General features: G+C 42.0%; 1 pseudogene; it reads left to right on the top strand.

The window, feature by feature from the left end:
• The first annotated feature begins 9,059 nt into the window (after positions 1-9,059).
• The window catches only part of LOC114902434, a 150,211-nt pseudogene continuing 145,276 nt past the window's right edge, over positions 9,060-13,994 (top strand).

Genomic DNA, 13,994 nt, shown 5'->3' with positions numbered 1-13,994 from the left:
GGACTTTAATTTAATACCATGCCCTGTACTTTTTTAAACAGCTTTATTGGAGTATAATTGCTTTACAATGGTGTGTTAGTTTCTGCTTTACAACAAAGTGAGTTATACCTATACATTAGTCTCCATATCTCTTCCCTCTTGCGTCTCTCTCCCTCCCACCCTCCCTATTCCACCCATCTAGGCAGTCACAAAGCACCGAGCTGATCTCCCTGTGCTATGCGGCTGCTTCCCACTAGCTATCTATTTTACATTTGGTAGTGTATATATGTCCATGCCACTCTCTCACTTTGTCCCAGCTTACACTTCCCCCTCCCCATGTTCTCTAGTCCATTCTCTAGCAGGTCTGCGTCTTTGTTCCCGTCTTGCCCCTAGGTTCTCCATGACCATTTATTTTTTTTAGATTCCATATATATGTGTTAGCATACGGTATTTGTTTTTCTCTTTCTGACTTACTTCACTCTGTATGACAGTCTCTAGGTCCATCCACCTCACTACAAACAACTCAGTTTCGTTCCTTTTTATGGCTGAGTAATATTCCATTGTATATATGTGCCACATCTTCTTTATCCATTCATCTGTTGAGGGACACTTAGGTTGCTTCCATGTCCTGGCTATTGTAAATAGAGCTGCAATGAAGATTTTGGTACATGACTCCTTTTGAATTATGGTTTTCTCAGGGTATATGTCCAGTAGTGGGATTGTTGGGTCGTATGGTAGTTCTATTTTTAGTTTTTTAAGGAACGTCCATACTGTTCTCCTTGTGGCTGTATCAATTTATATTCCCACCAACAGTGCAAGAGGGTTCCCTTTTCTCCAAACCCTCTCCAGCATTTATTGTTTGTAGATTTTTTGATGATTGCCATTCTGAGCAGTGTGAGATGATATTTCATTGTAGTTTTGATTTGCATTTCTCTAATGATTAATGATGGTGAGCATTCTTTCATGTGTGTGTTGGCAATCTGTATACCTTCCTTGGAGAAATTTCTATTTAGGTCTTCTGCCCATTTTTGGATTGGGTTGTTTGTTTTTTTGATATTGAGCTACATGAGCTGCTTGTATATTTTGTAGATTAATCCTTTGTCAGTTGCTTCATTTGCAAATATTTTTTCCCATTCTGAGGGTTGTCTTTTAGTCTTGTTTATGGTTTCCTTTGCTGTGCAAAAGCTTTTAAATTTCATTAGGTCCCATTTGTTTATTTTTGTTTTTATTTCCATTTGTCTAGGAGGTGGGTCAAAAAGGATCTTGTTGTGACTTATGTCATAGAGTGTTCTGCCTATGTTTTCCTCTAAGAGTTTGTTGGTGTCTGGCCTTACATTTAGGTCTTTAATCCATTTTGAGTTTATTTTTGTGTATGGTGTTAGGGAGTGTTCTAATTTCATTCTTTTACATGTAGCTGTCCAGTTTTCCCAGCACCACTTATTGAAGAGGCTGTCTTTTCTCCACTGTATATTCTTATCACCTTTATCAAAAATAAGATGACCATATGTGCATGGGTTTACCTCTGGGCTTTCTATCCTGTTCCATTGATCTATATGTCTGTTTCTGTGCCAGTACCATACTGTCTTGATTACTGTAGCACTGTAGTATAGTCTGAAGTCAGGGAGCCTGACTCCTCCTGCTCCGTTTTTCTTTCTCAAGATTGCTTCGGCTATTCGGGGTCTTTTGTGTTTTCATACAGATTATGAAATTTTTTGTTCTAGTTCTGTGAAAAATGCCAGTGGTAGTTTGACAGGGATTGCACTGAATCTGTAGATTGTTTTGGGTTGTAGAGTCACTTTCACAATGTTGATTCTTCCAATCCAAGAACATGGTATATCTCTCCATCTATTTGAATAATCTTTTTTTTTTTTTTTTTTTTTTTGCGTTACGTGGGCCTCTCACTGCTGTGGCCTCACACGTTGCGGAGCACAGGCTCCACATGGGCAGGATCAGTGGCCATGGCTCACGGGTCCAGCCGCTCCGTGGCATGTGGGATCTTCCCGGACCAGGGCACGAACCCATGTCACCTGCATCAGCAGGCTGACTCTCAACCACTGCGCCATCAGGGAAGCCCTATTTGTATCATCTTTATTTTCTTTAATCAGTGTCATAATTTTCTGCACACAGGTCTTCTGTCTCCTTAGGTAGGTTTATTCCTAGATATTTTATTCTTTTTGTTGCAATGGTAAATGGGAGTGTTTTCTTAACTTCACTTTCAGATTTTTCATCATTAGTGTATAGGAATGCAAGAGATTTCTGTGCATTAATTTTGTATCCTGCTACTTTACCAAATTCATTGATTAGCTCTAGTAAGTTTCTGGTAGCATCTTTAGGATTCTCTGTGTATAGTTTCATGTCATCTGCAAACAGTGACAGCTTTACTTTTTTTTTTCCAATTTGGATTCCTGTTATTTCTTTTTCTTCTCTGATTGCTCTGGCCAAAACTTCCAAAACTATGTTGAATAATAGTGGTGAGAGTGTGCAACCTTGTCTTATTCCTGATCTTAGAGGAAATGGTTTCAGTTTTTCACCACTGAGAATGATGTTGGCTGTGGGTTTGTCATATATGGCCTTTATTATGATTAGGAAAGTTCCCTCTATGCCTACTTTCTGGAGGGATTTTATCATAAATCGGTGTTGAATTTTGTTGAAAGCTTTTCCTGCATCTATTGAGATGATCATATAGTTTTTCTCCTTCAGTTTGTTAATATGGTGTATCACATTGATTGATTTGCGTATATTGAAGAATCCTTGCATTCCTGGGATAAACCCCACTTGATCATAGTGTATGATCCTTTTAATGTGCTGTTGGATTCTGTTTGCTAGTATTTTGCGGAGGATTTTTGCATCTATGTTCATCAGTGAAATTTGCCTGTAGTTTTCTTTCTTTGGGACACCTTTGTCTGGTTTTGGTATCAGAGTGATGGTGGCCTCGTAGAATGTGTTTGGGAGTGTTCCTCCCTCTGTTATATTTTGGAAGAGTTTGAGAAGGATAGGTGTTAGTTCTTCTCTAGATGTTTGATAGAATTCGCCTCTGAAGCCATCTGGTCCTGGGATTTTGTTTGTTGGAAGATTTTTTATCACAGTTTTAATTTCAATGCTTGTGATTGGTCTGTTCATATTTTCTATTTCTTCCTGGTTCAGTCTCAGAAGGTTGTGCATTTCTAAGAATTTGTCCATTTCTTCTAGGTTGTCCATTTTATTGGCATAGAGTTGCTTGTAGTAATCTCTCATGATCCTTTGTATTTCTACAGTGTCAGTTGTTACTTCTCCTTTTTCATTTCTATTTCTATTGATTTGAGTCTTCTCCCTTTTTTTCTTGATAAGTCTGGCTAATGGTTTATCAATTTTGCTTATCTTCTCCAAGAACTAGTTTTTAGTTTTATTGATCTTTGCTATCATTTCCTTCATTTCTTTTTCATTTATTTCTGATCTGATCTTTATGATTTCTTTCCTTCTGCTAACTTTGTGGGTTTTTGGTTCTTCTTTCTCTAATTGCTTTAGGTATAAGGTTAGGTTGTTTATTTGATATGTTTCTTGTTTCTTAAGGTAGGATTGTATTGCTATAAACTTCCTTCTTAGAACTGCTTTTGCTGCATCCCATAGTTTTTGGGTCATCGTGTTTTCATTGTCATTTGTTTCTAGGTGTTTTTTGATTTCCTCTTTGATTTCTTCAGTGATCTCTTGGTTATTAAGCAGTGTGTTGTTTAGCCTCCATGTGTTTGTATTTCTTACAGATTTTTCCCTGTAATTGATATCTAGTCTCATAGCATTGTGGTCGGAAAAGATACTTGATATGATTTCAGTTTTCTTAAATTTACCAATGCTTGATTTGTGACCCAAGATATGATCTATCCTGGAGAATGTTCCATGAACACTTGTGAAGAATGTATATTCTGTTGTTTTTGGATGGAATGTCCTATAAATATCAATTAAGTCCATCTTTTTTAATGTATCATTTAAAGCTTGTGTTTCCTTATTTATTTTCAGTTTGGATGATCTGTCCATTGGTGACATTGGGGTGTCAAAGTCCCCTACTATGATTGTGTTACTGTCGATTTCCCCTTTTATGGCTGTTAGCATTTGCCTTATGTATTGAGGTACTCCTATGTTGGGTGCATAAACATTTACAATTGTTATATCTTCTTCCTGGATTGATCCCTTGATCATTATGTAGTGTCCTTCTTTGTCTCTTCTAATAGTCTTTATTTTAAAGTCTATTTTGTCTGATATGAGAATTGTTACTCCAGCTTTCTTTTGATTTCCATTTGCATGGAATATCTTTTTCCATCCCCTCACTTTCAGTCTGTATGTGTCCCTAGGTCTGAAGTGGGTCTCTTGTAGACAGCATATATGTTGGTCTTGTTTTGGTATCCATTCAGCCAATCTAAGTCTTGTTTGGAGCATTTATTCCATTTACATTTAAGGTAATTATTGATCTGTATGTTCCTATTACCATTTTCTTAATTGTTTTGGGTTTGCTATTGGAGGTCTTTTCCTTCTCTTGTGTTTCCTGCCTAGAGAAGTTCCTTTAGCATTTGTTGTAAAGCTGGTTTGGTGGTGCTGAATTCTCTCAGCCTTTGCTTGTCTGTAAAGGTTTTAATCTTTCTGTCAAATCTGAATGAGATCCTTGCTGGGTAGAGTAATCTTGGTTGTAGGTTTTTCTCTTTCATCACTTTAAATATGTCCTGCCAGTCCCTTCTGGCTTGCAGAGTTTCTGCTGAAAGATCAGCTGTTAACCTTATGCGGATTCCCTGATGTGTTATTTGTTGTTTTTCCCTTGCTGCTTTTAGTATTTGTTCTTTGTATTTAATTTTTGATAGTTTGATTAATATGTGTCTTGGCATGTTTCTCCTTGGATTTACCCTGTAAGGGACTCTCTGTGCTTCCTGGACTTGATTAACTATTTCCGTTCCCATATTAGGGAAATTTTCAGTTATAACCTCTTCAAATATTTTCTCAGTCCCTTTCTTTTTCTCTTCTTCTTCTGGGACCCCTATAATTTGAATGTTGGTGCGTTTAATGTTGTCCCAGAGGTTTCTGAGACTGTCCTCAATTATTTTGATTCTTTTTTCTTTATTTTGCTCTGCAGTAGTTATTTCCACTATTTTATCTTCCAGGTTACTTATCCATTCTTCTGCCTCAGTTATTCTGCTATTGATCCCTTCTAGAGAATTTTTAATTTCATTTATTGTGTTGTTCATCACTGTTTGTTTGCTCTTTAGTTCTTCTAGGTCCTTGTTAAACGTTTCTTGTATTTTCTCCATTCTTTTTCCAAGATTTTGGATCATTCTTACTATCATTATTCTGAATTCTTTTTCAGGTGGACTGCGTATTTCCTCTTCATTTGTTAGGTCTGGTGGGTTTTTATATTGCTCCTTCATCTGCTGTGTGTTTCTCTATCTTTTCATTTTGCTTAACTTTCTGTGTTTGGGGTCTCCTTTTCATAGGCTGCATGTTCGTAGTTCCTGTTGTTTTTGGTGTTTGTCACCAGTGGCTAAGGTTGGTTCAGTGGGTTGTGTAGGCTTCCTGGTGGAGGGGAGTAGTGCCTGTGTTCTGGTGGATGAGGCTGGATCTTGTCTTTCTGGTGGGCAGGTCCACGTCTGGTGGTGTGTTTTGGGGTGTCTGTGGCCTTATTATGATTTTAGGCAGCCTCTGTGCTTATGGATGGGGTTGTGTTCCTGTCTTGCTAGTTGTTTGGCATGGGGTGTCCAGCACTGTAGCTTGCTGGTCATTGAGTGGAGCTGGGTCTTGGCTTTGAGATGGAGATCTCTGGGAGATTTTTGCCGTTTGGTATTACGTGGAGCTGGGAGGTCTCTTGTGGACCAGTGTCCTGAACTTTGCTCTCCCACCTCAGTGGTACAGCCCGGATGCCTGGCTGGAGCACCAACAGCCCGTCCTCCATACGGCTCAGAATAAAAGGAAGGAAAAAAAGAAAGAAAGAAAGAGGAAGATAAAGTAAAAAAGTAAAATCAAATAAAGTTATTAAAATAAAAAATAATTATTAAGAAAAAATTGTTTTTAAGTAATAAAAAAACAAACAAAAAAACCAGACAGAACCTTAGGACAAATGGTAAAAACAAAGCTATACATACAAAATCACACACAGAAACATACACATACACACTCACAAAAAGAGAAAAAGGGGAAAAAATATATATATATCATTGCTCCCAAAGTCCACCTCCTCAATTTGGGATGATTCGTTGTCTATTCAGGAATTCCACAGACGCAGGGTACATCAAGTTGATTGCGGAGATTTAATCTGCTGCTTCTGAGGCTGCTGGGACAGATTTCCCTTTCTCTTCTTTGTTCGCACAGCTCCCGGGGTTCAGTTTGGGATTTGGCCCCGCCTCTGCGTGTAGGTCGCCTGTGGGCATCTGTTCTTCGCTCAGGCAGGACGGGGTTAAAGGAGCCGCTGATTGAGGGCCTCCGGCTCACTCAGGCCCGGGGGGGGGGGGAGGGCGGGGCACGGAGTGCGGGGCGCGCCTGTGGCTGCAGACGCCGCCCTGACGTTGCAGCAGTGTGAGGCGCGCCGTGCGTTCTCCCGGGGAAGTTGTCCCTGGATCCCGGGACCCTGGCAGTGGCGGGCTGCACAGGCTCCCCTGAAGGGAGGTGTGGAGAGTGACTTGTGCTCGCACACAGACTTCTTGGTGGCAGCGGCAGCAGCAGCCTTAGCGTCTCATGCCTGTCTCTGGTGTCCGCGCTAATAGCCGCGGCTCTCGCCCGTCTCTGGAGCTCCTTTAAGCAGCGTTCTTAATCCCCTCTCCTCGTGCGCCAGGAAACAAAGAGGTAAGAAGAAGTCTCTTGCCTCTTCGGCAGCTCCAGACTTTTTCCCGGACTCCCTCCCGGCTAGCCGTGGTGCACTAACCCCTTCAGGCTGTGTTCACCGCCAACCCCAGTCCGCTCCCTGGGATCCGACTGAAGCCCAAGCCTCAGCTCCCAGCCCCGGCCCACCCCGGCGGGTGAGCAGAGAGGCCTCTCCGGCTGGTGAGTGCTGGTCGGCCCTGATCCTCTGTGCGGGAATCTCTCCGCTTGGCCCCCTGCACCCCTGTTGCTGTGCTCTCCTCCGTGACTCCGAATCTTCTCCCCTCTGCCACCTGCAGCCTCCACCAGTGAAGGGTCTTCCTGGTGTGTGGAAACTTTTCCTCCTTCATAGCTCCCTCCCACTGGTGCAGGTCCTGTCCCTATTCTTTTGTCTCTGTTTTTTCTTTTTCCCTACCCAGGTACGTGGGGAGTTTCTTGCCATTTGGGAGGTCTGAGGTCTTCTGCCAGCGTTCAGTAGGTGTTCTGTAGGAGTTGTTCCACATGTGGATGTATTTCTGATGTATTTGTGGGGAGGAAGGTGATCTCCACGTCTTACTCTTCCGCCATCTTGAAGCTCCTCCGCCCTGTATTTTTAATGTTTATTTCACCAAACACGTACCCTTTAAATATCTTCCCTCATTTCCTTTGAGAGTTAACCTCTTCTTTCTTCTTAGGATTAGGATAACTGGAGAGGGTAGGATTTCAACCTAGTTATACCTCATTCCAGTCTTGTGTTTCTGTCATGACACAGTGTAGGATGATTTACTGCTGTCTTAGGAGAACTGAATCAGTAACTCTCCTCACTTTGATTTTTCCTAACTCCTCTTTTCACAGGCATTAAAAAAACAACTTAATTTTGGATCAATTTTAGATGTACAGAAACGCTGCCAAGATAGTACAGAGTATTCCCGTGTATCCCTCTCCCAGCTTCCCCTATTGTCAACATCCTGCATGACTACGGTCCACAGGCTGTGTGTCTGGCACAGTGGATGAGAAATTCCACATCAAGCATGTGACTGTGAAATTTCAGAAACAGAAGCTTGGGGAGCAGGGAGGGTGGGCTGGGGCACAAAACAGGTGACATATGAAAGAATAGGACTTGGATTGTCATCAGACTTCTCAGTTGCCACACTGGAAGCTAGAAAACCGTAAACCGATGCTTTCAAAATTCTGAATGAAAATTATTTCTACCATAAAATCCCATAGTAGCCAAACAACATATCAAGTGTGACATTAGAATAAAGATAATTGCAGAACTACAGGGTTTCAAAAAACGTGCCTCCCATGCCCATTTTATCAGAAAGTTATTCAAGGATTTGTTTCTCTAAAAAGGGAAAGGAAAAAAAGAGGGAGAAAGCCCAGGAGACTGGTGAGGGAAGTTAAAGACTACATAGCTCTGTGGCTGCCTAAGAAACAAACAGTGCAGAGTGGAGCAAGCAAACAGAGGTGTTTAAACATAGATTCATAGTCCTGTCAGACTGTTTGGGGATAAATTAGTGATAAGAATAGAGGAATTTAAATATAAAATCCAGACAGTTGAACCCTGGAGAAAATGAAAAGTTGCCTGTAAGCATGGTATACTACACAGCTCAGCTTTGAGCCATACGCGGTCAAATTCATGTAAATATCGAATATTTATTTAAATAGAAGAGGTAATCCAACCACATCGGGTCGATGGAGGAAGGGGAGAGAGAGAGAGCACACATGCTAGGATCTTCCACCCTTATATCCAGAAGTCAATAGTTATTATCTAAAATTGAAAAACAAATTAAGAGGCACCAATCTCAGCCTATTATTTGACAACAGGGGAATAAATATCAGAAGAAACACTTGAAAATGGTGGCCTGTAGGGAGTGGGGATAAGGAATTGGGAGGAATTGGCCAAGGGAAAGTTCTAGTAGGATTATGTGACTTTAAGAAACAATGTCCATGTGTTTCATTAAAAGGGAAAAGATTAGATGAATGGGTGCCCTGCCAAAGCAGGGACCTGGTCTGTCCCCAGGCTGGCCCAACTCTGTTAAAAATCGGGGAGTGTCTGGAGAAGAACAGTATAAATGGTCCCCCTGAACCAAGTGTCTTGGCTTCAAATCGAGGCTGTGGCCAGTCAAGTGGGATGCTTTAATCAGGTTCCCTTCTTGTTTGCATACTCGTTTGCATTCTGAGACTTCTGTCAGGGTGAGAGTTCACTTACTGTTTGCACAGCTGCTGGGCTCCCCTGCCTGAAGGGTGCAGCTCTGTTGCCTGAGTGTTCCCGTCGGCCGTCTTCTGAAAGCATGGATTTTCCTGCAGGATTTGGATGGGGGGCAGTCACCTCAGCTTATCAAGTGGAAGGTAGGAGAAGCTTCTTCCCCTTCTCCAGAGCTGGAATGGCTTACTTCTCATGGATTCTGTATGTCTGGGGAAGAAGGTCGGGTGAGGGGGCAAAAAGAAGAGAAGCAAAAGCACTGAAGAGCCCATAACTGCATAAATGAAACTATCCCTTTTCACACAGAAGACACTTGCTTCCCATGTCCCTTTCCTTAGGCACAAGGGTGGTGGTGACGAGGGGCTGAAGACCCCTCTGCGGCTGTAATTTTGGTCCGTTCCAGCTCATCTGAGACATCAGTGTACACTGGACCAGCTGCTTTCATCACTGGTTTCTTGAACACATTTCCCATAACCTCCCTAAAAATGATAACAATTTCTCCTATTGGTTAGAAAAATATTGACTAAATACCTTCAAGGAGTCCAAGAGACATCACTGAAGGATGTTCTTCAGTTGGGAGAGGTTCCCTGTTCTATTTCAAGGCACCCCCATTTCCTGGGTGGCTGAGAATTAACTGTGAGATGGCAAAGCACACCCAGAGTGGAGTTGGAGGTCTGAGTTCTGGTCTCCATCCTGCCAGGCATGAGCTTGTGAATCTGGTCTCCTCCTCTAGTCTCAGTTTCTTCCTATGAAAAATAGGAAGATTAGATTAGCTTTTTCCTATATATATTTTCCACCTAAGGAATTAGGGATTGTTAATAGCTATCATGGGAAAATATTTATTTGGTCAAATAAATGTGGAAACCCAGGGATAAATAAAGCTAAGAGAATTTCTGGCAGCATTCTCCTAGAACTGCTGTAGCAAATGACCATAAACTGGGAGACTTAAACACAGAAATGTATTCTCTCACACTTCGGGGGGCCAGAGCTAGCCATCTGAAGATGTCATTAGCTAAGATAAGGTAAGCTCATACTGGAGTAGAGTGGGGCTTTAATCCAATATGACTGGTGTCCGTATAAGAAGAGGGAAATTTGGACACAGCAACACATGTGGAGAATGTCATGTGACAATAGAGGCAGAGACTCAAGTGATGCAGCTGTAAACCAAAGAACACCAAGGGCCGATGGCCACTCCCGCAAGCTAGAAGAGGCAAGGAAGGGTTCTAGCAAGAGTCTCAGAGGGAATATGACCCCGCTGAAACCTTGATTTTGGACTTCTAGGCTCTAGAAATGAGAGAGAATAAGTTTCTGTTGTTTAGGCCACCTCTTTTGTGGTACTTTATTATGGCAGCCCTAGAAAACAAATACATCAACAAAAACAAGTAAATTAATAAAAGATATAATTACTGCTTATGGTAAGTGCTAGGGTGATACCAGGTTTTGATTTAGGAGGATCTCTGTGAATTACTGTCATTTAATCTGAAACTTTAAGGACGAGAAGGAGGGAGCCATTTGAAGCTGGTGAAGGTTTTTCTAGAGAAGGTGCAGGTTGATCCTGGCATAATCCATGCTGCTTATGATTCCCAGCTTCAGTTGCCATTTCCCAGGCCTCCAGAAATGAGAATGAGGAATCTCTGCTATGATAATTGCAACAACTGCCATGTGGAAGACATCTTCCATGGGGACTATGTATGTTATGACACATATGCTCTGTGATACAAAGCACTTTCAAAAGAATGTCTGGGAATGTACAGGTTAATAGGAATTCCACGTCACTTTTTTCTCTCTCTATGGTATCTTCTACATTTGTTCCCAGGTAATTTTCACTTGGTCAGGGTGGGTGACTTGATGAAGCTGGCCTTCTAGTAGTGAAAACAAGAAACAGGACGTTGGCTAGTTTCCTTCTCAGAAGAGAGGTCAGACAGAACTGAGAGGGGGTTGCAGTGCACAGAATCAGGTTCTAGAAGGTGCACAGCATGGAAACTAGGAAGCTGGGTTCTGGAGCCAGACTCGCTAGACTGGGGGTCCATCTCTACCTTTTTCTAACTCTGTATGACTTTGAGCAATTTACTCAACTTCTCTGTGCCTCCTTGTCAGTAAGATGGGGGTGATTATGGTATCTACTTTATAGTGCTGCTGTGAGGTTTAAATAAGATGACGTGTGTTAAATGCTTGATGCTCAGTAAGTGCTGAATGCATCGTATTTATATTTAGGTGGGGGAGGGTCACAAACGGGCTACTGAGAATGAATCACTTTAGAACTCCACAGTGAACTTGGCTGAAGCACACAGTCAGTTATACAAGACAACACAGTGGGTTTCAGTTCCCAGCTCCCAGATCCTGCTCACTCAGCCCTGGGGATAAGATTACTGGTCCTTTCTGAGCTCCTCTCATCACAGGGTCTCCGCATTGCTGTACTTCTTCTGTCTGCACTGGGCTTGCTGCTGCCTTATCGTAAGGTCTTTATTTGTTGTCCCTAACCTGCTATTGTGCTGTTAGCTCTCTAACAACAGCTTTCAGAAGGGAAATTGATCTTCCCTTCTCTTTTTGTCAATGCAGAGATGCCTTTTATATGTTTCCTTGGTTTTCTAACCTATCCTTTTGTGCTGGGTTTGAATCCTGGCTCAAGCACTTGGCTGAGTGACTTTGGGCAAATAACTTATTTAAGTCTCAGGTTCTTTATTTGTAAAACTAGGAAAACGGTCATGCCCACTCTGTAGGTTTGTTCTGGGGATTAAAGAGGTCAACATATATGACTGGAGCACAAGAGTGCCTGGGTCATAATATCCACGAAATAACAATAACAACAACACTCCCGCTACTACTACTAGTAATAATAATAAGGATGATGATGTTATTCTTTCTCCTGGCTGGATTCTCTCCCACTGTCTGTACTGATAGGAGAGCTACATCACCTGCTCCATTTACTGGGAATGGTCCTTTCTTCTTTGGACCACAAGTAAGGATATACTCCCTTCTTGCTCATTCTTGTCCTGATCTTCCAGCAGCGCCTGGGAGAGTTACTGTTTAGCTACCCCTTCCACCACTGCAAGGATCACATATGCAGGACGTCAACACGTGGCTTTGTCAAATCAATGTGGCCCGGAATTTAAAAGCTGAAGTCACCTTGTCGCTTTTCGATTTTGAGAATCTTTGCACTTTTGAGCTTCCCTGGCCTTTGAACGTCTACAGAGCCTTTGGAAGTCATGGACACTCAGCAGAACTGAGGATTGAGCGTGAATTGTATTTATACAGAAAAAATCTATCTCGGTGATTTGTTATAAAACATCACTATGTATCTTTCTCCAGAGATTTTCAAAACACATTGTCTGTGTAGGTATCTTTGTTTTCAGACATCCTCTCCGGAGCCTGGAGATACAGCTATAATACTCCACCCCCTCCCCACTCCCCTACAGACCCACACCCACTCCCACACAGAAATAGAGATACTTGGGCTCTGTCACTTTTAATCAAAGACACTCTCAGGGTCTTTTGCAGGTAGAGTGACCAGAAAATACAGGACAGGCCTTCCGGTCACTGGGCCTCCTAATATACTGACTACTTGCTTGCATATTTCACCAGACCCATGGCTCTTCGTTCTTCCTGTGCGTGTCTCTTGGGCCTTCATGCTGGCCACTTCCCTGACTATGGTTTTTAAGAAGAGTTTAATGTAATGTTTATTTCATCAGAGTTGGCTGCGTAGTGCCTTTTGGAGGAAAGCGCCATATAAATCTGATAAATAAATAATAAGTGATATAAACAGGAGGAAAATTATGTGTTTTACGTGAGCTGTAAAGAATATTGTAAAACCTGTAAAAATGTATTTGTTAGATGAAGAGGCAGGGAAGAAAATGCAGATGATCGTTATTCGTACAGAAGTGAGTTTCATGCAATATTTTAAAGTACAGAAAAATTCCCATGATTTTTAACCCTTTATGAAACTGACTCTGCCTATGCTTTTGGCTGCAGGGAATGTGAGGCCCCAAAACAGCAGGTAGCTCAGTGGCGTTTTGTTTACTTCCTCAGTAGGCCACGGAGGGGCTATGAAAATAACATTTAGGACCTGATTCTATAGCTCTTATGAGCCTGTACCTCCCAGTGATTTCACGGAGGATCTCTTAAGGGGTGAATGTGCTCTACAAAATCCCGCGAATCATCAACAAAGTCCAGACTACTCTGTTAAGGCCTCCCGGTGTGATCTGAGTTTGTGGGTTTCTTTTTTTTCTTTGTCTTTTACTTTTTAAATTAAATTAAATTAATTTATTTTTTATACAGCAGGTTCTTATTAGTTATCTATTTTATACATATTAGTGTATATATGTCAATCCGAATGTCCCAATTCATTCCTCCCCGCCTTTGGTGTCCATACATTTGTTCTCTACATCTGTGTCTCTATTCCTGCCTTGCAAACTGGTTCATCTGTACCATTTTTCTAGATTCCACATATATGCGATAATATATGTTATTTGTTTTTCTCTTTCTGACTTCATTCTGTATGACAGTCTCTAGGTCCATCCACATCTCTACAAATTACCCAATTTCGTTCCTTTTTATGGCTGAGTAATACTCCATTGTATATATGTACCACTTCTTCTTTATCCATTCGTCTGTTGATGGGCACTTAGATTGCTATGACCTGGCTATTGTAAATAGAGCTGCAATGAACATTGGGATGTATGTGCCTTTTTTTTTTTTTTTGCGGTACGCAGGCCTCTCACTGTTGTGGCCTCTCCCGTTGCGGAGCACAGGCTCTGGACACGCAGGCTCAGCGGCCATGGCTCATGGGCCCAGCCTCTCCGCGGCATGTGGGATCTTCCCGGACCGGGGCACAAACCCGTGTCCCCTGCATTGGCAGGCAGACTCTCAACCACTGCGCCATCAGGGAAGCCCCGTATGTGCCTTTTTGAATTATGGTTTTCTCAGGGTATATGCCCAGTAGTGAGATTGCTGGGTCATATGGTAATTCTATTTTTAGTTTTTTAAGGAACCTTCAGACTGTTCTCCATAGTGGCTGTATCAATTT

Source organism: Monodon monoceros, unplaced genomic scaffold (genome assembly GCF_005190385.1).
Source record: "Monodon monoceros isolate NGI ecotype Baffin Bay Population unplaced genomic scaffold, NGI_Narwhal_1 Super_Scaffold_20, whole genome shotgun sequence".
In the NCBI taxonomy this organism is placed as follows: Eukaryota; Metazoa; Chordata; class Mammalia; order Artiodactyla; family Monodontidae; genus Monodon; species Monodon monoceros.
The sequence above is the reverse complement of the archived record's forward strand: the minus strand, read 5'-3'. Positions and strand labels throughout refer to the sequence as shown.